At 41.8% G+C, this 24,676-nt stretch overlaps 1 protein-coding gene and 1 long non-coding RNA gene across 2 annotated transcripts in view; both read right to left on the minus strand.

Annotated features, from left to right (window-relative positions):
• Positions 1-24,676, minus strand: part of LOC117529793 (ras GTPase-activating protein 3) — a 149,750-nt gene that overhangs the window by 118,774 nt on the left and 6,300 nt on the right. The window lies entirely within an intron of this gene.
• On the minus strand, positions 3,372-24,523 carry LOC117529803. The gene is made up of 3 exons (XR_004566110.1): positions 23,306-24,523; positions 19,011-19,015; positions 3,372-3,382 (listed from the first exon to the last, which is right to left on the minus strand). It is a non-coding gene; the product is annotated as an uncharacterized LOC117529803 (long non-coding RNA).

Consider the following 24,676-nt stretch of genomic DNA (forward strand, 5'->3'; position numbering starts at 1 on the left):
TCCAGAGGAAGAGAGTTCCAGAGTTTAGAACCTGACACGGCAAAGGCACGATCGCCTCACTGTAGGGATGTGAATCGTACAACAACTCACGATTCAATTCGATTCCGATTCTTGGGGTGACGATTTGATTCAGAATCGATTTTCGATTGAAAGAGCTCTGAGAAATAGTTATATTACTTAAGAAATGTTTATGTTTAAGAAAATGCAGCTTTAGGTTAATCAAGTGATTCTAGATGTAAATTTACTTATCTGCTTTGCTCGTTCAGAGTTGGCTGGCAGTTTAGCGAAGCGCTGGTCAGTAGTCAGCAGATACCGCTGCTCCACTTCTTTTAACTCCGGGTGATGCCGTAGCATGTGGGCTTGCGGATTTGAAGTGTTTCCGAAGTACTTGACTTTCATTTTGCAGATTTTGCACACTGCATAAGTCATGTCAAGCTCCTTCTTACGCAGCAAATAATAAAATCCAAAATGCGCTCAAACATTTGCCTTCAGCAAAGACGGTGCTTCCTTCCCACTGTCGCATTCAAGTGCTTGCTCACAGGGGGTCGTTTTGACCGTTGGGGTTTTTCCGTAATTATTGTATGGCTTTGCCTTGCAATATAAAGCGCCTTGGGGCAACTGTTTGTTGTGATTTGGCGCTATATAAATAAAATTGATTTGATTTTGATTTGAATTAGCTCTTCGTCCGCCGTGCTAAGCTGCAGCTCACGAATGTTTGAAGCACGCCGGACCCTCCCCTTGCGGGGACGCTGTAGTACGGAGGCTGTTGCCTGACAAACAGTACACGTAGCGATTAAGTAAGAAAATGTTTAAAAAAAAATGCTTTTAAAAAATAAATTTTTAAAACCACGCTCCTTGTTTGTCTGTCTGTCTGTTTGTCAGCAGGATAACTCAAAAGGTTTTGAACGGATTTTGATGTAATTTTGTGGAGTGGTTGGAAATGACAGGAGGAACAAGTGATTAAATTTTAGTGGTGATCCGGATCCAGGAATGTTTTAAAGGATTCTTCACCATTGCGGGATAGGGGGAATTTTGACATTCTAGTTTCTAACTTCACAAAAACAAGGCAGAAAGGCTTGAAAAAAATTAGGGTGTAACATAGTCAAATGTTCTATCAAACAACAAAGTTTGGTGATGATCAGATCCGGATTCCGGATCTGGTGATCCAGAATATGCAAAAATATAGGGAAAATAGAAAATGTGTCAGTGTAAGGTGACAAATGAAGCTAGAGATGCACAACTAACACCAAATTGTAGCTGAATCTGTACTGATTCAGTAAGGTGTCATCAGATTTGATGTAGCTTCAAATGTTATGGAGCTAGATACAGAAGAAAACCGTCATTACCGAAAAATCGTTTTTATACAATAACGTTTGAACTAATAAAGACATAAAAGTGATTCCAAGTTCTAGTGGTATGTTTTCATGGTCAAGGATGTCAAATATAAAGGAAAGAAAAGTGTATGTATCATAGTTTTGGTTGTAACACTGAATTGCTGAGTAGATCACTGTGCCAAGGAGGGAATCTCTTTAGGGTCAGTGACCCTATGGCCTTGGCGGAGGTTTGCACTCTCTGAGTGCTTCTAGCTTCTTACCAACATATTCATAGCCTTTGTGCATCACCACCTGTGTGTGTGTGTGTGTGTGTGTGTGTGTGTGTGTGTAGACATATCTGGTCAAAACTTAATCTTTGCTCACTGGAAACACCTCCATCACTATTGTGACGGTGTCATAATGGCAACTGCAGATTATACAGGACAAAAACTACATTACATACCATAACTTAAAGCTACAGTGTGTAGGATTTAGTGTGCTCTAGTGGTGAGGTTGAAGATTGCATTATGCCATCTCTGGTCATGATGCTCATCAGTTTTTCTTTCACATTTTTGCTTTTCATGCTTCCTTGCTTTCTCTTGTGATAAGCAAGATCTATGATTTTTCCATTTCACAAAACTGGGGGTCCTCAGACCCGCACTAGCAACCAGTACAACCACTGATTCCTCCAGGTGCACTATAAGGGGACGCACTGCAAAATGTGAAATGCGGTGCATACAGTAAGTATTGGTGCATTCCATTTGTACTCAGAGGTCCAAATTTCTCAGTTATGCACTCCCAGGAACAGCCACTGAAGTCATAATTTGTTCTCGACAAATCATACAAACCCCACGTACTCCAAATTCACAATCCATCATGGCTCCTCTGAGCAGCAATGACACTGAAAGCTGTATTTTTTTTAATGCTTTTGGCACTTCTGTCTGTTGTATGTCCAGTTTAATAAATCCTGCACACAGTACTATCCTACCACTGTCTATGGAAAATTGCTGGATATTTACCGCGTAAGGTGGTGTTTATCAACTGATGCCGCTAATACTGGCTAAGCCAGCAGAAGTCCTGGTTACAATAACTGGTTACACCACGCTACAAACACTCCTAAATCCTACCCACTGTACTTTACCTCAGCTGCTGCAGTGTGGTACATGCTTCCTATGACTGTAAGTCATAACAGTAAGGGAAACTGGGGCACAGTCAACCAAGGGGCACAGTGAATCAGTAGCCATATCTGCAAAACTACATATATATTTGCAGCAGTTATGCCATATTTTTATGCATAAAGACATCCCCATATAAATTAGCATTTTATTTTTGGATACATTAAGGGTAAAACTAAGTGGCAAGTGAAGTCAGTTTTTACTATCAAAGTAAATTTTTTGGATGTCAGTGTCTTTGTATTTATTTCTCACAACAGAGGAAAGGTGGCCCAGAAATTGTTATTAGTTAGAAGACTACCCCGTCCAACTAATGAGCATGTGTTATGTCTTCTCCAGACTATCAGCTATTTGATAACATGACTCGTGTGTCACATGCACCCGGGGCACAGTGAATCGGGCCACAGTGATTTACTAAGCCCCAGAATCAGGTGGATCACAAAAATTACTTGTTGAAGCTTATACATTTATTTTTCCATGAATTATTTCTATAATTACCTCCGCCAAGGAGGTTATGTTTTCGGTCACGTTTGTTTATTTGTCTGTTTGTCTGTTTGGCCTTGGCGGAGGTTTGCACTCTCTGAGTGCTTCTACTTATTTATTTTTAAATGTGGTTTGCTCCACTGGCTGCTCTCCACCTACGCAGATGAAGCAAAAGGAAGAGCACTTTAAATTAATCATGTTTAACTATTTAAAAAAAAAAAGCCTATATTCAGATTTGATGAGTTTTTATCAACAGGCTGTAGAGTTAATTTATCAGTGCAGCTGTTGTGGAAATGTTGCACTCCACAGCTGTTTTTTCAAAGGCTTTGTTATTCGCCAAGTATCCACAGAAAACAAGGAATTTAACTTTGGTTTGAACTGCTCTGTACGGCATGTAGAAATATACACTAAACACTGAATAAATCACAGCAATAAAAAGTGCAAATGAAATGTGAAATAAAAAAAAAGAATGTCCTGTCCACAGACTGAAGATTTCACAGAGCGCCCGGGCTTATGGTTTGGCAAAGCTTGCTCTAACCACAGAGTCAATTTGTTTATTGAATTTTGAATCTGAGTCAAAAATCACACCCAGATTCCTGACAGTGTGGTTGAGCTGAGAGCCAAAATAAGTGATGTTTTGAACTGAATTTACATGGCTGGAAAATCCAAAGAGGATGAAATCAGTTTTTGACTCATTCAGACAGAGAAAGTTTTGTGATAGCCAGCGCTTTATGTCAATGAGACAGGAATTAATGGACTGTGTATCTGAAGAAGAGGTCACAGGCAGATAGATTTGTAAGTCATCCGCATACTTATGAAAGTACACATCATGATGGGCAATAACAGAACCTAATGGCATATTGTACAACGAGAAAAGAGCAGGGCCAAGAATTGAACCCTGTGACACACCGGAGGTCAGAGGAGCTGGTGAAGAGGAGAGGTCATTAATCATAACAGTAAAAGACCTATTTGAAAGACATGACCTGAACCACTGCAGTACAGGTCCGTGGAGGCCCACCTGCTGGGCCAGGCGGGTCAGCAGGATGGAATGGTCCACTGTATCAAATGCTGCAGTGAGATCCAGCATAACCAATAGCGCAGGTGTTTTGGAGTCCAGAGACAACAGGATATCATTCTGCACTTTTAAAAGTGCCGACTCTGTGCTATGGCGCGCTCTGAATCCGGATTGAAATTTATCCTAAATTTGATTCTGAACCAGGAATGAGTTTAACTGAGTGAAAACAAGCTTTTCAAGGACTTTGGAAAGAAAGAGCAGATGGGACACCGGTCTGAAATTTGACAGCACAACGGGATCTAGGAATCAATGCCAGAATAATCGATAGAACACTCAGTTACTAAACTGATCGATAGCTGCAGCCCTAATTTGAACAATAAAGCCAGTTCAAACTGTCCTTTGTTTCGGTTCTCTGCACTGGGGTCCTTGCTATGATTCATTACAACAATATATTGTATAGACACTAGTTAAATGCACTTGAAGAAATGCTACAACATGGAAACATGTCATTTCAAAATAACTGCTAATCATGATGTAGGTTATCATGAACATCAATGCCTACTTTCAAACATTTAAAACCTTTGTCATATGCACAAGTTTAAGTCCACTTTTTTACAAACCTAGTCATCTTCTTCAAAATTCTTGAAAGGGTAGTTGTAAAACAGCTAACTGATCATCTGCAGAGGAATGGTCTATTTGAAGAGTTTCAGTCAGGTTTTAGAATTCATCATAGTACAGAAACAGCATTAGTGAAGGTTACAAATGATCTTCTTATGGCCTCAGACAGTGGACTCATCTCTGTGCTTGTTCTGTTAGACCTCAGTGCTGCTTTTGATACTGTTGACCATAAAATTTTATTACAGAGATTAGAGCATGCCATAGGTATTAAAGGCACTGCGCTGCGGTGGTTTGAATCATATTTATCTAATAAATTACAATTTGTTCATGTAAATGGGGAATCTTCTTCACAGACTAAGGTTAATTATGGAGTTCCACAAGGTTCTGTGCTAGGACCAATTTTATTCACTTTATACATGCTTCCCTTAGGCAGTATTATTAGACGGCATTGCTTAAATTTTCATTGTTACGCAGATGATACCCAGCTTTATCTATCCATGAAGCCAGAGGACACACATGATTAGCTAAACTGCAGGATTGTCTTACAGACATAAAGACATGGATGACCTCGAATTTCCTGCTTTTAAACTCAGATAAAACTGAAGTTATTGTACTTGGCCCCACAAATCTTAGAAACATGGTGTCTAACTAGATCCTTACTCTGGATGGCATTACCCTGACCTCTAGTAATACTGTGAGAAATCTTGGAGTCATTTTTGATCAGGATATGTCATTCAAAGTGCATATTAAACAAATATGTAGGACTGCTTTTTTGCATTTACGCAATATCTCTAAAATTAGAAAGGTCTTGTCTCAGAGTGATGCTGAAAAACTAATTCATGCATTTATTTCCTCTAGGCTGGACTATTGTAATTCATTATTATCAGGTTGTCCTAAAAGTTCCCTGAAAAGCCTTCAGTTAATTCAAAATGCTGCTGCTAGAGTACTAACGGGGACTAGAAGGAGAGAGCATATCTCACCCATATTGGCCTCTCTTCATTGGCTTCCTGTTAATTCTAGAATAGAATTTAAAATTCTTCTTCTTACTTATAAGGTTTTGAATAATCAGGTCCCATCTTATCTTAGGGACCTCATAGTACCATATCACCCCAATAGAGCGCTTCGCTCTCAGACTGCAGGCTTACTTGTAGTTCCTAGGGTTTGTAAGAGTAGAATGGGAGGCAGAGCCTTCAGCTTTCAGGCTCCTCTCCTGTGGAACCAGCTCCCAATTCAGATCAGGGAGACAGACACCCTCTCTACTTTTAAGATTAGGCTTAAAACTTTCCTTTTTGCTAAAGCTTATAGTTAGGGCTGGATCAGGTGACCCTGAACCATCCCTTAGTTATGCTGCTATAGACTTAGACTGCTGGGGGGTTCCCATGATGCACTGAGTGTTTCTTTCTCTTTTTGCTCTGTATGCACCACTCTGCATTTAATCATTAGTGATTGATCTCTGCTCTCTTCCACAGCATGTCTTTTTCCTGGTTCTCTCCCTCAGCCCCAACCAGTCCCAGCAGAAGACTGCCCCTCCCTGAGCCTGGTTCTGCTGGAGGTTTCTTCCTGTTAAAAGGGAGTTTTTCCTTGCCACTGTCGCCAAGTGCTTGCTCATAGGGGGTCGTTTTGACCGTTGGGGTTTTTACGTAATTATTGTATGGCCTTGCCTTACAATATAAAGTGCCTTGGGGCAACTGTTTGTTGTGATTTGGCGCTATATAAATAAAATTGATTGATTGATTGATCTTCTCTGAGTGCTGTTCTCACTTTTGACAAATTCTTCATATACAAGAAATGCTTCCACCATATGCTCAAAATAGCAGCACAGTCTAACAATCTATATTGTTTTATTGTCGACACGTTAGTGTTACAAAATGTCTGAAGAAATATGGCCAGTGTTGTGTGGGCCGCTGAAGAGGAGGTACTGCTGGCCCACCATCACCAGAGGGCGCCCTGCCTGGAGTGCGGGCTCCAGGCACCAGAGGGCGCCGCCGCCTCACGGGAGCAGCCTCGGTGACAGCTGTCACCCATCACCTGAGACAGCTGACGGCAATCATCAGTGGGGTATATCAGCAGGACGGCATCTCCACCTCATTGCCGAGATATCGTTTCTACCAGAGAGGTAACATATCAAAGCCTACTGAGTACACAGTTTTGACTGAGCTAGTTATTGGTTTACTGTTCCAACGAGAGGTGGAGGTACCTTTCCTGCCGTTCGGAGTTCTGGGTGCAAACGCGCCCCCATCTAACTGTTCTTTTTCCCTCGCCAGCAGTACCAGGTCCGACACGCGGAGGCAGTGGCCACCTGGGAGTTCGGGACTTGGCGGCTCCAGTATTCCCGGGGTCCTGTGGCGGAGGAAGCCGTGTGGTTCCGGTCTTACCTTGGAGAGGCGTCTCCTATCTTCGAGCCTGCCCACACGACACCTTTGTGTATTGACTTTTGTCCATTTCTGTAATTGGTTGTATTCGTTGTGCACATTCACAACAGTAAAGCGTTGTTCTTTTGACTTACTCCATTGTCCGTTCATTTGCGCCCCCTGTTGTGGGTCCGTGTTCCTACACTTTCCCAACAGCCAGTTCTGAATATTTTTTTATATACTGGTTTATACCAACATAGATCCACTTTGGATCTGCTGTGGTGACCCCGGGTGAAAACAAGCTAGCGGCCGAAGGGATTTACTTTTGCATTGGTCTATACCAATGTGTCGGTATGACAAGACTGTTTCATAAATTTGCTTTCTGATGATGTTGCACGTTGTTAATAGTCTGCATATTAATCTAAGGAAGTCACCAGAAATATATGTTAAGTAATCATTAAATGAACACACGCATTAATTTAGGGTTTAACAGTTTGGACCATGTATCAAACTTAGTTATCATATTACACGGTAACATATGTCATACGAGGTCTGTTAGAAAAGTATCGGACCTTTTTATTTTTTGCAAAAACCTGATGGGTTTGAATCACATGTGCTTGCATGAGCAAACCTTGAACCTTCGTGCACATGCGTGAACTTTTTCACGCCTGTCGATTGCATCATTTTCTGGTAAGCAGCCTTTGTGTGAGGACATGTGCAGTGCGCTCGGCGGAAACTGGGCGACAGCCAGGTGGAAACCATTCGGATGATTCAGACGGCTTTCGGTGACTTTTCAGTCGTGTGACTATCCAAGAAATTGTGGAAGAGGTAGGCATGTCACAGCATGTCCTGTGAGACTTCAACACGCAGGCGCTTTTTCTCCGCCGTCAGCAGCTTCGGCACGAATTTCACCGCCACTCTTTTCATGGCCAAATCTTCTGTCACAATGGAATGTGCCGAAAAAGTGCTGATGTCCACCTCTTCCGCAATTTCTCGGACAGTCACACGACAGTGTTCACTTTGGAAATGATCTGGTCATTTGTGCATGTTGATGGCCGACCGGCGCGTGGTTCGCTCTCCACCGTTGTGCGCCCGTCTTTAAACCGGTTGTACCGCTCCTTAATCTGTGTGATGCCCATAGGATCGTCACCGAAAGCCGTATGAATAATCCAAATGGTTTCCACCTGGCTGTCGTGCAGTTTCTCGCAAAATTTGATGCAGTAGAGCTGCTCCAGTCGTAACGTCTTTTTCCTTGAAATGAAAATCCGCCGAGCGCACAGCACACGACCTCACACAAAGGCTGCTTACCAGAAAATGATACAATCGATAGGCGTGAAAAAAGTTCACGCATGCGCACGAAGGTTCAAAGTTTGCTCATGCAAGCACACGTGATTAAAATCCATCAGGTTTTCGCAAAAATTAAAAAGGTCCGATACTAACAAACCTCGTATGTCATAGAATCCAATGGACGTCGACCTTGTTTGACCTTTACTTTGGAGACCAAGCATTCAACACAGTCAAAACGATTCCATTTATTAATCCTATTAGCTCAACCAATAATTTGCATCATTTTTACCAAAATTGGAGCCACTGTAACTTTTGACCCCTGTACAAACTGAAATTGACCTTTGACACCATTCTTGCTGTTTTTACCCCATAACTCCATAACATTCAGTCACAGATAGTCCAAACTATACCTTTTTGGAATCGATATGATGAGACAAGTAATGTGGTGTAGTTTTCAATTTGATTGGAGAATTTTTTATTTTGACCCCTGTGTAATTCTTCAGTTAACCCCTACCTGGCTGCCTATTGAAAATTCAAGTGGCCAGTCTGTTTTTTCAAAAAAGTAATGGCTAAGGTGCATTTGTACCAAATTTGGTGCTTGTATCATCATTTGAAGGATTGTTTCAGTTATCTGCAGAACTAAATGTAGATTGATAGGCATTTGGGTTAATATTTTGGAAGAATAAGACGCCCCATCAGAATGACATCTCAGCTGGCTCATCCTGAAACTTTCACTGACAGCATGTTAACCTCAGAAACTCTCATTTCTGACCTAAATTTCAATTCATGGTTTCACTCCATGAATCCCCTCCACACACACACACACACACACACACACACACACACACACACACACACACACACACACACACACACACACACACACACACACACACACACACACACACACACACACACACAGTCTGTTCTTGAATCATGGATGTTAGACGTTTGCAGATTCACCCGCCAAGATAAACTGTGGCTTTGATCATCCAGGATTGCACAAGGTAAAAAAAAACATCAAAACACCCAAAGGACTTCTGAAACAGCACAGCCCACATCTCCATTCTCCACATCCCTGCTCAGGCATGTCTCAAATAAACCTGGTGTCACCAATACACAGTGAAAGAGCCAACTTGCAGAAGCGCTCCAGAACTGAGAGGAGGCAAGAACTGTGAAATTTTCCTAATCCCCAACCTCAGGCGGTGGAAAATGAACCAAACATGGAAGTACTGAAACCTAAAAGTTCTTTGAATAACTGCTTGAGGCTTGCTCCAAAAACAGTCACTCCCCATAGATGCCAATGTTAAAATGTCCACCTTTACAGCAGAAATAAACATGTTCATTTCAGGGATGATTTTTAATATAACTCATCAGTTTAAGCTATTTTAAGCCAAAAAGTTATGAATAATTGGGGGCATGGTTACTTTGAGTGATGGTGTGTGCTGGTACCAGCCACTATCAGAGGCCGCTAGCAGTGGCTACTGTGGACTCGAGCTGGGTTGCTGTACGGATAATTGCGCTAACGTACTAAGATGTCTGTACTCCAGTACTGCTGTTGAGTGAAATTTTAGTATTATTTAAGCTGTATGTTTGTCCCATTAGCACTAATTAGCAGGTACTTATAGCAGGGCTCGAAATCCATCCATCCATTTTCTTCCGATTATCCTAAGTCGGGTCGCGGGGGCAGCAGCTCAAGCAAAGCTTCCCAAACCTCCCAATCCACACACACCTCCCCTAACTCCTCCGGGGGAACCCCAAGGCGTTCCCAAGCCAGCTGAGAGATGTAGTCCCTCCAGCGTGATCTGGGTCTTCCCCAGGGCCTCCTCCCGATGGGACGTGCCCGGAACACCTCTCCAGCGAGGTGTCCAGGGGGGCATCCGGAAAAGATGCCCGAGCCACCTCAGCTGGCTCCTTTCGACATGGAGGAGCAGTGGCTCGACTCAGAGCTCCTCCAGAGTGACAGAGCTCCTCACCCTATCTCTAAGGGAGCGCCCAGCCACCCTGCAGAGGAAACTCATCTTGGCCGCTTGTACTCGCGATCTTGTTCTTTCGGTCATGAGCCAAATCTCATGACCATAGGTGAGGGTCAGAACGTAGATCGATCGGTAAATCGAGAGCTTTGCCCCCCTACTCAGCTCTCTCTTGGTGAAGAGAGGGCTCAAAATAGTACGTGCATATGCTAGTTTGTGCATGTATTATTTGAGCGGTGCACGTAATTTTATATTGCACTTGCACTGGTGCAAGTAACTTTATCCAAGTTTTATCAACTATAAGCACCAGTAGAATGAACCAATAAAGGAATAAATAAGAAAAAAAAAACTATTTCCAATGTGTTGTCTTTGTCTTCCCTGCATTTTATGACTCTGACACATGGCGCGAGTTGCTGTGCTCTATTTGTTTGTTCGCGCACACACATGTAAACAAAGAAAAGAAAAAAAACTGGCTGGCTGCGGATCCTCTCTCTCTCTCTCTCCCCCTCAAACTCTGTCATCATTGTGTTATAAACCAGTCACCATTTGGTTTATTATACATCTGTGTAGTTAATAACATTATCTTCACGGATGAACAGTTCGCGCGCGCATGTAAAAAAAAAACTGGCTGCGCTCCTTATGGAACTGGGAGAGGTCACTTAAAGTGATATTTTTTTCTGCCCATGATCATCTGTGTGCACATTTTCCTTTAATTGAGCCCACAAATTAATAAAATGTGCTCTCAAATTAATAAAACGAGCGCTCAATATCATAAAACATGCGCACAATATAATAAAATGAGCACACAATATAATAAAACAAGCACACAATATCATCAAACATGCGCACAATATAATACAACAAGCCCACAATATAATAAAACGTGCGCACATTCTCTCCACATGCAAAACATTTTGCGATGACAATTCCAGGGCTCCGTAGTTCCTCGCTCTCTCTCCCCTGAAACTCTGTCATAATTGTGTTATAAACCAGTCACCATTTGTTTTATTATACATCTGTGTAGTTAATAAATAAAATAATCTTCACGGACGATTCGTTCACGCGCACACATGAAAAAAAGAAAAAACTGAGGGGAGAGCAGCAGCAGCAGCGGCAAACTCTCCCCAGAGAGGAAGAGTCTGACACATCAGTGGAGGAGTTTTAAGGTTGATATAACACTGACTTTTGGTTGTGCAAGTAACTTTTTTTTGGTGCAAGTAATTTTTTTGTTACTAGCACCAGTGCAAGTAGGTAAAAAAATGTATTTCGACCCCTGGATAGCTTGGTGACATTAGCTCCAATGATATTGCCTTCTTGAGACAATATTCATTCATTTTCTATACCCGAATACTCCAATCAGGGGTCATGGGGGGAACATATACAGGGCCACAGACAGACAAACAGATCCATACACACCTACGGTCAATTTAAAGTGTCCAATCCACCGAACCTGCATATCTTTGGAAGTGGGAGGAAGCTGAAGCACATGCAAACTCCACACAGAAAGAACCAGGTGGGCACTCATGCCACCGGTTGTGAAAACCACCACCCAGTCCACAAAAAAATTTGAGCTAATCAAACACTTGGACCAAGATTAAGCTTACTTTGTTTGATAACTATTAGATGAGAAACCTGTTTGGGCTTCAGTTGTCCCACCCAGGTCCCACTGGCCAGGGTTTAGGTACATTCAGGCACTGCCAAGATGGCTTTAAACCAGCTCTTCAGAAACCCTACATGTGACATCATGGAGGGTTTGTCCAGTCATTTTCTAAACCAGCAGATAAAGAGTGTTTCAAACACAAGATGAGAAAAGCAAGAAATAATTAACAGTCTGCAAAATGGGTGTCCTGTGACAAAATAGAAGACATTCACCACAAACGGCAAAAATGCTCCCATGTGCTTAATAAAACCTCCAGTAACTCCACGTGGGCTGCAATATGCAGGAGCGTCGCTTACTGGCTGCGCCGCCTGCCACAGTCCTTCTGACAAACAGTTACTGATCAAACTCTTTCTCCTGCATGTACAGTATTTGAGCTAATGTTCACACAGATACGCTCAAAGGAAAACTCGAGTGTGGGGAGCAAACACAAACATGCATGCAAATGCACACTCCAGGATATACAAAGACAGCGTGAAAGTGAGCACAAAGCGCAGCAGTTTTCAAATCTGCTGAAACATGAAAGGCAGAAATCAGAGTCAGCAGCCTGCTATATGCACTCAAGACAGGAGTGCAGTGTTTCAAAGCAGCGTTTGAGGTGTGAGGTGTGGAGAAGCTAAAGGGAAAGAGAGTTAGCTGCTTTCACAGCATTATATGGCCTGTAAGTCTTGGTCAAGACACAGGTTAACCTCAACACTCAATCCAAGATTTCTCACTCGTTTACAGAACTCTCAGAAAAGGCTTGGTGTTTTCTCACCTCCACAAAAAAGGACACAATAGGCTTTGCAGTGGGAGGTAGATATGCTATCTTCTACAAGCACAGGAAAAAGAGAACAACTTGCATGTAACTTTTTGTCCTGTACGAGGCAAACTGCTCGTGTTAGAGGACAACACTGTTTCAACAACCTAATTTAATCAACATGCGCAGAGCCATCTGCTCTAAATCTTTTCAACCCGTTTCTTTTCAGGTTGCTTTGTCAGAATTATTCTCTGAGCTGCACGGTGTGCAGCATCGTAAATGTTTTCACGCTTGTGTCATTGTGAGCAGGTGGAGGTCATCCGCAGGAGGGAACAAGGCCTACCTCTGCCGCGCGGCATCTGAAGGACACCCTGAGCTTCTGCAGCCACCCGGACTATACCACCATCCAAAAGCTGCTCAGACCCAAACACAGTCTGCACCTCAACAGTCAACAGAGATGTTTACAGCCAACTACTTTCAAAAGAACAGGCCTTCTAGGACAAAATAACATGTACACCCATATGCAGAGCTGAGGACATATGTTTACATACACCTTTTTAAACTTGCCCCCTTCCCCAACTCCACCCATTTCATGTTACCAAACGATACACGTGTTAAATCAGTTAGAATACTGACTTCATTTCTTCACTACTTCATAATGTTATTCAACAATATGTCAGGAAATCAATTAACTTCAGTTTTTGAGCAGTTTTGCTGATTTGATTGACAAATTCCATCACGTGTCTGTCACACTTTGACACATGACAGGAGAAACAATGGAACATTTGGGGGAGAGTAGACGCAGGCCACTTTATTCCACTCCTGGTGATAGCCAATAAAAGTTTAAATAAAAGTCTCCTAACTATTATTTCAAATAAAACCTCTTATGTAAACAAAGCAGGCATTCTAACTGACTGCCTAAATCCACATTTTTACAATATGGGACATGAACCCTTCGCATTAACAGAAATCCGAGCCAAGTGTTCATGGATAGTCTCAAAAACATGACTCAAGTCCCACTTCTCTTCAGTCTGTGTCCTGTTCAGTTCAAATGGGGGGGGGTGAAGAACCTCTGCTGGCCAGCTGTCAAAGAGAAGGCCGGCTTCTGTCGCTACACATCGCTCCCCAGCAACAAGGATAATCCGGATGTTGTTTTATGATGCAGGAAAAATGTACAGCAAGAGGTGGATTATTTAAGTGCAGAGTCACCTGCTTTTAATTTGACATTACAGAGAGGAATTGATCTCTACTTTTTATTTTTTATGCTATCAGAGCAATGGCTTCCTGTTTAATTATAAAGCTGTGCAAATGCTAAAACTCTCCTATATCTTTCAAAGAAGTAAATTATTGTTCGTGTTGTTAGCTGCTGAAAAATGACAGTATTTGCAGATGACAGGAATTTTGCAATGCTATGATGACTGTTGTGACAGTTTTTCTGTCGCCGAGATGTGAATGCAGCGTTACACTTCCACAGAAAACACTACAAGTATTTTAAAGTTAACTCACTCTATAGATGTGACAAGTAAACAGCTCTGCAATGGAGTAAGAAAAAAGCTACCTTCAATTCAAGTTGTTCCTTAATGCTTTATTAGTTATTTAACTGATTTTTACAAATGATAAAGTAAAGAAACTCATTTGCACTGTTGCCTCACAGCAAGAAGGTCATGGGAAGGAAGGCCACATGTTCTCACTGCGCTTGCGTAGGCTCCCTCCGGGTGCTCCGGCTCCCTCCCACATCCAAACACATGCAAGTTAGGTGAATTGGGTAAGCGGGTATAGAAAATGGATATGTATATACATATAAACCTTTATTTAGGCAGCTAAAGTCTCACTGAGGTTAAAATCTCTTTATCTCTTTTAGAAGAGAGACCTGGCCAAGGAAGCAGCATAAAAATAATTCAAACAAACATAATACAAACAAACATCATCATAAACCAGCAATAATGGTTGAACCACATGGATCAAAGACTGGTAGCTGTATTTTTGTGGGTCTGGGTCATGGAGGCGACAGACTAAGCATCTCATCCCACACGTTACTATCCTCAACCAAGTCATCTAAAGGCCCACTGACACAAGCATGCCTTTGCTTCACGTGCAAATGTCATGCTATGTGGTGGATCTAATCTCCAACACTACGTGCAGCTCGTCAACTGGAGTAAAGACGAAGTGAACAGACGGAGTGGTGACGTCAGCAGATCACAACAGAGCGCAGCTCGTCTGAAGGATTATAACAAGAAGTTAAATCTGTTATAAACATACTTTAACAGCTGTACACAAGAAGGAAAGGACACACAACTGTTTTATCACACCATGATAATATAAACATGACAAATAATAACCTTTTTAGACAGCTCAAAATGCTTTCTGCAGGTAGTTAGGTGTTTGTGCATGTGCGAACGGCTCCGGCTACAGCCTCCTCTGTGATTCAGGAAGTGATTACAGCCGTTTTCAATGGCCAATTTGCAGAAAAGCAGGTGGGATCGTCACGACGATGTTCATGCTATTGCGTGAAGCAAATGTATGTTCATGTCAGTGGGCCTTAACAACTACTAGAGGATCCCGAGGCATTCCAAGCCATCTGGGAGATATAATCTCTCCACTGTCTTCTCCAAGGCCTCCTCTCCGGAAGCTGTGCTGTCTGGGGCATCAGCTTCTGGTAGCTCCTCCCATAGCAAATAGGTCCCACATGAGAAGACAGACTACGGTTGATTAAAAAAAGACCCTTTCATGAGTCAATCAATCAATCAATTTTATTTATATAGCACCAAATCACAACAAACAGTTGCCCCAAGGCGCTTTATATTGTAAGGCAAGGCCATAGTGACACAACAAGCGAAAGAGTTATCTTTCCAAGATGAGGGAGACTGGTGGCTGGGTCACACTAACACTGTCACGCTAACAATTTTTGCTGGACATCATATTGTCTAAGAAAATATCACGATAATCAATAATATTGTCATATTATTGTCGACATTATTTTAAGACCATTTTGTGCCACTGATGCTGCTGTAAGGGATCACGGCTGATCTGTACAGATTAATTTACATAAAAGTTTATTTTACATCAATGTTTCCACAAGTGTGTTTTTTGTGTTATGGTGACTTGTTTTTAAAGTGATAACTTTGTTTATTTCAATGCATTAGCAGGAAAAAAAATCACAGTGAGTGGAGGGGCAGTGCATACACATCATGAAAACGTCTTGTGTGTGTCTGTGGCTGTGTGCTGCGGCACACTGTTTGTTACTACGTCCCCGTGTGTTTGTGTGTATGGGTGTAGCATCTCACACAATGGGGGAGCTGAGCACATAGTCCCTGCCTCCAGGCTGACAGAAGGCTGAGAGGGACAAAAGAAGTCACTGAATTGTTGGTGACAACACATGCGCATGTAAAGGGCGATATATCGAGACCAGCAGAATGATCGTGTTCATTTTTATACTGTATACTGAATGATAAGTTTATATATCAGTAGCAGCAGAAGTAGTAGTATATGCAAAAATTTCTTTGAAATATGACTTAAAAGTGGACTTTAACATGGGGGGGGGGGGGGAGTGTCCCCTGACTCCATGCCCTTCTGGCTATGAATCTGTACAGTGCCTGTTAGCAGACAGGAAACACTGACGATGTGTCATGCGGAAAACACGAGGTGATTAGCTGCACCATCTGTTAGAACCTGTTGCACATTTGAAGCGAAGCAGAGCATAAATGTGCTTATGAAATGCACATTTCTGATGAACTAGCAGCTTAGCACACTGCACAGCGACATCTCCACTAGCACTGTGCATATGAAGCAGACTGAGATGGAATGAAAGTGGTTAATAAATGAGAACTAGAGACTGCAGTCGCACCAAGCCGTGTCCCAGCAAGAAGGTGTGGTCGCCATTTTAATTCCGGGCTACTCAGTAGGGAGCTCGCATGGACGCTCAATTAGTCTTGTCTACTTGATATTTTCCCCTGCTAGACCGATGTCTAGTTAAAATACTTGTCATTAGTGATTAAAATTGTTTGACAAGACCGACGATTTTTTTTATTTTGCTCTGAGATTATACTGATCCACGCTGTGCTGCTCACAGTCACAGCCTCACACCACTGACCTTATGAATGAAACTCGGTCAATAAAGGATAAGTGTGTAAAGATGTAATATATATAAATGTATTGTTTTAGGAGCCATGCTGCGCTGAACACAGCAGGAGCAGGACTTCTCAGCAGCTGGAACAGATCAGATCCGTGTAACTTTCAACACTAATATTTGGGAATGTGTGGGTGTCAGAGTAAGTTTAATACTTTCCTTTTTCTGAGTGTGTTCAGTCGCATATCCCCTTTGAAAATACATTAACATCCAGGCACTTCGTCAATATTTTCCCAGTTAGGAGGTGTCATGCTGCTGTCCATGAAGGGACGTTCGCGTTTAGTAGGCAGCATTGGGAGTGCGGACTCTAGTTCTCATTTATAACCTCTTTGGATGGAACACAGACTGGTCACTGTAACATCCGTGTTTAATAAATCTGATTCCAGCAGATCTAAAATTGGCTACCAATCATTGCAATTGAGTCGGGATATTCCCAGTTATCATGAGGGGGGAGACAAAGCGGGACAGAAACAAAGACGCTGATGTCTTTATATTAGGGATGTGGCGATTAATCACAATGCGAGTCTAACAATTCATTCAGTGTGCATCAAATCAATTGATGAATGAAATCACGATGGATCGGTCGCTGCGTGCTTGCATTGATTTTCTTCCGACACACATTGAATGCACCACGGACAGAAGCCTGAAAGCAAAGCACATTTCTACCGCAACAAATCTATTTCAAAATGGAGCCCGCGACAATGGCACAAGCAGTTTTAGGAGATTTTTGACACACCTAAAACATTTAAATAAGGCGTTTGGAATTATTTTGGCTTTTTTTTTAAAGAGATGGGACACTTGACAAGATGCAGGTCATTTGGAAAGCATGCCGTGGCTGCCGCTGTGCCCCCTAATGGCCCAGTCACATGGCACTTAATGAAGGGCAATAAAGCCCTGACGAAACAAGAAATTTGGACTTTCGTTGGCATTGTTTAACCTTCGCGCAGCTTCGTTCCTGCAGCTGGAGCTTCATCATGATTTTTCAACTGTTGAAAATTTTGAACAAAGGGCAACGAAAACCTCAATTCGTCTGTGTTTCGTTTTGCTGTCGTTCTTGCCATTTTTTTTATCGTTTGTTTAGTTTTTGTAACGTTATTGTTTAATTTGACTTCATTGGAGCAGCTGAATGTTTTCACACAGTGCAGAAGCCGGTCTGTGAGCGCTGAGGCTGCTGCTACTTCATGTACCGTAGGAAATTACAGGGTAAACGCAGCCTGCTTGCTTGGATTTTTTTTTTTTTATCTGTGTGGAGGTCAGCTTCAATGGTCTCAGGCACCTTATATAGGCCAGAATTAATCTTTTGTGTGGATGTAATTAATTATTTTGCAACAAGCAACTGCTGAATTTGAAACAACAAAAAAGTTGTGTAATTTCCGACGGTACTTGAATGCAACAGCAGCAGGAGCAGCAGCAGCTGCATGCGCTTATTATTTTTATTAAATATAACAATATGAGTGTAGGAATGATAATCCAGTCCTTCTGTACATGTGGCAACAGGTAGATGAATCAAAATGATGATATAAAGAGCTGTTCTGGAAGAAAGAATTCAAGTTGTGGATCAGTGATCATCTGGTGGAAATAACCTCCTTTGTTTCAATTGACATCTCTCGTGTTGGAGCCATGATTCATGTCAGTCCACTTGGTGCAACAGCTCTCCAAGGTGTGTTCACTCCTTTTTAGATGCAGACTAACGAGCAGATCTGATATGATGCAGGTGTTAGTTTTGGGGATGAAAATTTACAGGGTGATTCCATAATTTTTTCCTCAGAATTGAGTGATTCCATATTTTTTTCCTCTGCTTGGTCTAAAAAAGTAACCGTTACTGACTGCCACAATCTTTTTTTCTTGATTTCTTATAGTGTTTCTTAAAGCCAGAAAGTTGCCATTTGAAATGACTTTAGTTTTGTGTCATGTCTGTGATCTGCTTTTTTTCTACAAAATTAAACAACTGAATGAACATCCTCTGAGGCCAGTGATTCCATAATTTTTGCCAGGGGTTGTATATGGCTTAGAACATAATACTGTGATACAGCAGTGACCACGGCACACTTTTTTTTTTTTTTATTGGAGCAAGACGGAGCGCGCAGCGTGTCAACAGACAGTGTGGATTCTGATGATGAAGGAGATGATCCCTCTTTTGTTCTGGATGAGGAACCAGAGCAGGTGGTCCACCGACGAGCGCACAGATCTCCACAGATTCTGTTTGCAGTTTCTCCAGGACTCAGGTGCTATGAGCTCCGTCTCAGCGCCGAGTCCTGGAACTCAGAGATGCAGACACACACTGCTCCAGCTGTGGCTCAAGGCGCGTTTCATTTAAAGCATCGAGATCGTTAGCTTCGGTTTTATTAAGTTCCTCTTTCGTCCCTTTTGTGCTCTTGCTTCGCAGACTGTTCGGTGATAAAGCTCTTTCGTCCACCTTTTCTCAACGAACTGTGACTTTTTTTACTTTTTCCCTTCATTCAGGAATCATCGTGTGCCATGTGACTGGGCCATAACTCGGCAAAACTGGTGAGAAAAGTATCTGAAATTACTTTTGCTAAGGCGGTACTTTGTCAGTGAGTGACTCACTTTAAGTCACTCATTGAGAGTGACATCTTACAAGTTCCACATATGAGGGAACTGATTCTGTTCCTTAATGTTGTATCTGGTAATTTTGCTGCTTATAAGGAGTAAAACAAATTCTCTGCCTCTAGTAGAATCAGAAGAATACCATAGTACCATACTGAATTGCAGCTTCTTATTTTCTATTTAAATTTTTGGAATAATTTCTTTGCATCATGTTGAATCGCATCATATCGCACCAAATCACATCGTATCGCATTGTGAGGAACTGAATCCCCATCAAATACATATGAAATCGCATGAAATTGGGAACAGGAATCGTATCGCATCGTATCGCTGGTAGTGTATCGAGATGCGTATCAAATTGCTGTCAATGATGAGATTCACATGCCTACTTTACAAGTTTATATGCATAATGAGCCTTGTTCTTCACATTATAACATGGTTTCACTTTCATAGTTTTAAAACCATTTTGTGTTTACTTGTTTATTTGCTGTCTGAATCTTAAGCGCTCTTTTTGTCTGGTGTTGTGACAAAGGAAGTGGCTGCTGTAATGCTGCAATTTCCCAACTGTCTGTGTGTGTGTATGTGTGTCTACAACATACACCGCATTGTGATCTGAATCAACCTTTGTCTCTGTCAGTGACAACAACGTTGCATGCCTTTTTGTTAATGAGCGCAAAATCCCAACTCCAGCTGTGCCGCTGAGAATTCCCCACGTCTCTGAGGACTGACGGGCACTAACAGATGAAGCACAGCCTGCTGCCGACTGAGCGGCACTATGTTTGTGCCTCTCTCTTGGTCTCAGTACATCTGCTTTGTGTTAGTTTGTTGCCATGCGGGAAAAAAACCCCACAATTCTTTAGTCATCTATTCTCCAGCCAATCAGGAAGTGAATTGAGGTAGTTTCCTGTTTCCTGCATTTCCCAGACAGCACAGACTCGAGCCCAGTAGCCCTGGTCAGTTTCCGACATGCATGCAAGTCCAACAAGAAACTGAGAAGAGTCATCATGTGGTGGAGCATAACAATAATAAGTCATCTCATGCCTACAAATATGTGCCAGACTTTCAAGTCTGAGTCATCAGCGAACCTCAGACTCATGCCAAAGGACAAACTCTAGGACTGACTGTGAGGACAACAATGTGATGCAAAGGTTACAGAAACATCCCTGGAAGCAGAGAACTCTGGGGGTCCAGACGGTCAGCGAGTAGGACCTTCCTGCTGCTGCTCCTGCTGCTGTGAGATAACAAGTCACTGCAAACCCGACTGTCGTTACTGAGGGATATTACAAAAGAACAAGTTCTTACCCAACACAAAATGATGCAAGCAAGGTGATGTCAACTTCAGTGTTCCTGAGGAGTGTCAGAAACGGTTACCATTGCTTTGTCACAACATATGCATAAAGGGCATGGATTACTCCTGGTACTACACAGGTTTACATTTATTACGTAATTAAAAATGTTTGAAATCAAAACAACTTTGTATGTCAACCCATGTTTGTTCAGAGTGACTGCACACTGCCAGACAGTCAATGATTATTAATTTGAATAAATTAAGCATTTCTCTGATGTACTCATTTTAAAAAGGTCCTTTTTTTCGATATGAAACTGATTTGGAACCCATGTGAATATTCATTTTACATTAAATACCAACAGCCTGATTGTGTCCTGTAGGACTGTACAATACAGCAAATTTGATAAAGGTACTGCTATAAAATTTATGCTGATAATAATGATAAGGGTTGGACATTTGTACTTGATATAAACAGATGTAACAGCCTATTACAGGGCCGAAATAAATGTAAGCACAGAATCTAGCTTATGTGACATAGTGCACAACTATTTCCTCCCACAAAGTGCTGTTTGAGCTACTGGAGGTGCAGAAAGTTTTGGAATTGGTGCAAAGAAGGAGACAGGGAGAGATAGCAACCAGCAAGGGGCAACAAATGCAACTGTAAATGTGAACTTGTGTCATTCTCTAAAGCTGAGGAAACTGTGGACAGATAAGATGATCTAACTAAATATTATAACTGCGTTGATACTTACAGCAGGATAACAAAATAAAGACACAGAGGCTCCACTGTGTGAACAGACTTGTCAATAACATCAACCTGAAAACTGACCCATGATCAGCCTTAAATATGAAAATGTGTCTCCTCAGACCATGTGAAACAGCTACACCTCACCACGTGACATCTGTGTCCCTCAGGCCATCAGACTGTACAACTTCTTACTCAGGGGGAGGCGGACTAACAGGAAGACAGAGGATGGAAAGGAGAGGAAGAGTAGTAGCCAGTAGCGAGCAGTATTTCTGGTATTTATATTTACATTTTGCAAATTCTTTTTTACTTCTACTTTTGATACTTTGTGTGCTTCTTACCCTGTGTGCTGCTATACAATGCTGCTGGAACCTCAATTTCCCTGAGGGAGTCTTCCCAGGGGATTAATAAAGTTCTATCTAATCTAATGTAATGTACAGCATGATTTAAAGTTTATTCACTTTGCTGTTAGCACGCTTCTGGATGCACCAACTTCTGTATACAAGAGCTTTTGTATTATAATTGAGTTTTGAAATATACAAACACTGAGCTTGAAATGGCACATCACTGAGGTTGGGATGTCTGATGACGACATATTACTGTCACTTCTGAAAAGTAAAGCCAACTTATATTTACAGACACCATAATACAGCCACTTTTGTCTATTGTACAACAACTACATTCATTATTTTACTTGAATGGGCAAAGACATTTGGCCTTATGATATCTGCAGTTTCATCCAGTATGGGACTACTGCAGTACAACTCAGTGACACATTGAAAAAAATGTGAGTAAGTAAGTCCCTGTGGCTGTTCCCTTCTTTGCACTCAGGCTCCCCACAGCAAATCCAAGGTGGATCTGCATGTTGATTTGGCACACGTTTTATGCCAGATGCCCTTCCTGACATAACTCCACATTACATGGAGAAATGTAGCAAGGGTGGGGTTTGAACTGGGAGCTTTCTACACTGAAATCAAGTGCACTAACCACTTGGCCACCACCCATTCAATGCAATGAAAAAAAATGTAAATATGGTAAATAAATCAATAAACAAAAATCTGAAATCTCCAGCTCTTTCTGATTCCATTTTAACAGCAAGTCACCTAACGTGGTGTCAGATTAAATGATAAAAGACCATTTGGGGTGTTTTTTTATCTCAGCGTTGGCAGGCATCTACAGCTTATATGTGTGTTTGTCATTTGCTTTGCAAAAAAAAAAAAAATTTGCTCAGCCCATCTGTCGCATGTTTAGAGTGAAAACTACACAGCCGAGATTAAGCGAGTGCCAGATGTCAGTCAAAATGAAAAACATTCCAGTGGAGAAATGATTTACCCAAAATATACAACATACTTTCAGGTTCTTTGATAATCGACTCATCATGAATTACAAACTTTGATTGAGTCCAGGATTTACAACATTGTTCTGTTTTTCCGAGGCAGGCAAAAGTCACTTTCTAGTCTTGGCAAGTCAGCCTGACTGTCGTGAATAGACTGTTGTTACATTGTTTGGCTCATGTGCTCTGAGTATTCCGCAAGTCGCTCCTGTAGAACGCTGTGGGGGGCAGAGCCTGTTAATGCTGACGTGCATCTGCCACATGTAAATACACAGACGTGACTGAATCTATAGATAACAATGCGACAAATTCCTGTAACTTGCCCAAAGAAAGGTGGACAAAGTCCATTAAATGTGTCCCAGATTTGACAATCAGAACAATAAAACAATATTTAATAGATAGCATTAGCGTCATCAGCTGTAATCCTGTATGCACTGTGTGCACATTTATTTCACAGCTTTAAATCATTCAGCATTACAACAGTAAAAATACTGTAGCATATGTGAAACTACATTTAATGTCTTGATTCAAATGCGCTTCGCAAAAATGATAGTTGTGTTTGTGAGGAAAGCAGGAAAAACAGCAGAATTTGCCATCACAAAGCATTTCAGGCAGCTTGCAGAACGCCATTAAAAACACGTTTCATTCAATCATCAAAAACATTAAAGTGCACTGCTCCAGTCATCATTAAAAGAAAACACCAACTCAATATTTGTCAAGCGTTTACAAATAGTAAAACGCGCATGGAAAGCATCTGGACCTCCGGCTCAGGGCGCGGTTTACTTTCGTTTTGAGGCGGGTTGCCAGATCTGCACTTTATAAACCAGCCTGGGAGGAGGCAAGCCGGATTAAGCTGTTTCATCCTGTTTTAAGGCCCTGTCACACCTTGATGATCTGTATTAAAACACTGGCACACGTTGGTGTACTTCTAATAAATTCATGCAGCTGTCACACCTTGACGATTAACCAGCGGATGTCGACAGCCCCGTTTCCACCAAGTGGTTCGGGTCAGTAGTGCACGATGTGGTGCCGGTCGGAAACAGAGCAATTTAACTTTTTTTTTTTTTTTTTTCATTTTTTATCTTGGTGGACCATTTTCATTGTGTACAGAATGCTGATGAGTCAACTGGCTGTGGTAATCACTGCTGTGAATGAATGGGGCTGTGACTCTTTAAACCTGAATAATGAAACGCTGTGATGATTGAAACTTTTAAAGCACCAGTCGACTGCAATCAGGTGTGATCTGAATGAAGTGCTGATCTGTCGATGTGATGATCGGCGCTTTAAATGTTTAAACAACGCATTAATGAGGTGTGATCACTCTGATCGATCAGGTTGTCTGATGATCACACCATAGCGATGACACTTTAGAGTTACAGTGCATTAGTCAGGTGTGATCACCCTGATCGATCGATCAGGTCGTTTGATGATCACATCGACAATGATGACGCTTTAAAAGTTTAAATCATCACAGTGCTTCTGTGTGATCAGAGTGCATGACACCAGCTGAGAAATGCACCTGGAGCAGAAAAACCACAGAGGGACGTGCTTTAAAACGCTGCGTTTCCAGCCATGAATTAAAGTATTTCCAGATGTCATTTTCAAACATCAGAAGCTTTATGTGGGTTCATGTCCATCTGTGATGGTGAATTGGACTGAAATGAACAGGTCAGATTTACTCCGTGTGTGAACGAAACAGTCTGCCCACATGAGGACTACAGGTTTCAACCAATCAGTGGCCAGAATTAATGGATGTATGTAGACCTATGACACGTGCGCCAACAATCACATAACTTACCTACAACTTATGTCCCGAATGTGCGGGCATATGAGTCACACGCTGGCACTCGTTGTAAATTTTCAGCATGCCCAAAATTATTGGAGGAGCTCAAGGACGTACATCAGCGAGCTTCAGCGTGTTTCAACATACTTCAACATGCTCTTAACTTATAAAAACTTACCCTTATCTTATTGGACTTATGCCATCGTTAATACAATTGGCATACAC

The sequence above is a fragment of the Thalassophryne amazonica genome, chromosome 2 (genome assembly GCF_902500255.1).
Source record: "Thalassophryne amazonica chromosome 2, fThaAma1.1, whole genome shotgun sequence".
NCBI lineage: Eukaryota > Metazoa > Chordata > Actinopteri > Batrachoidiformes > Batrachoididae > Thalassophryne > Thalassophryne amazonica.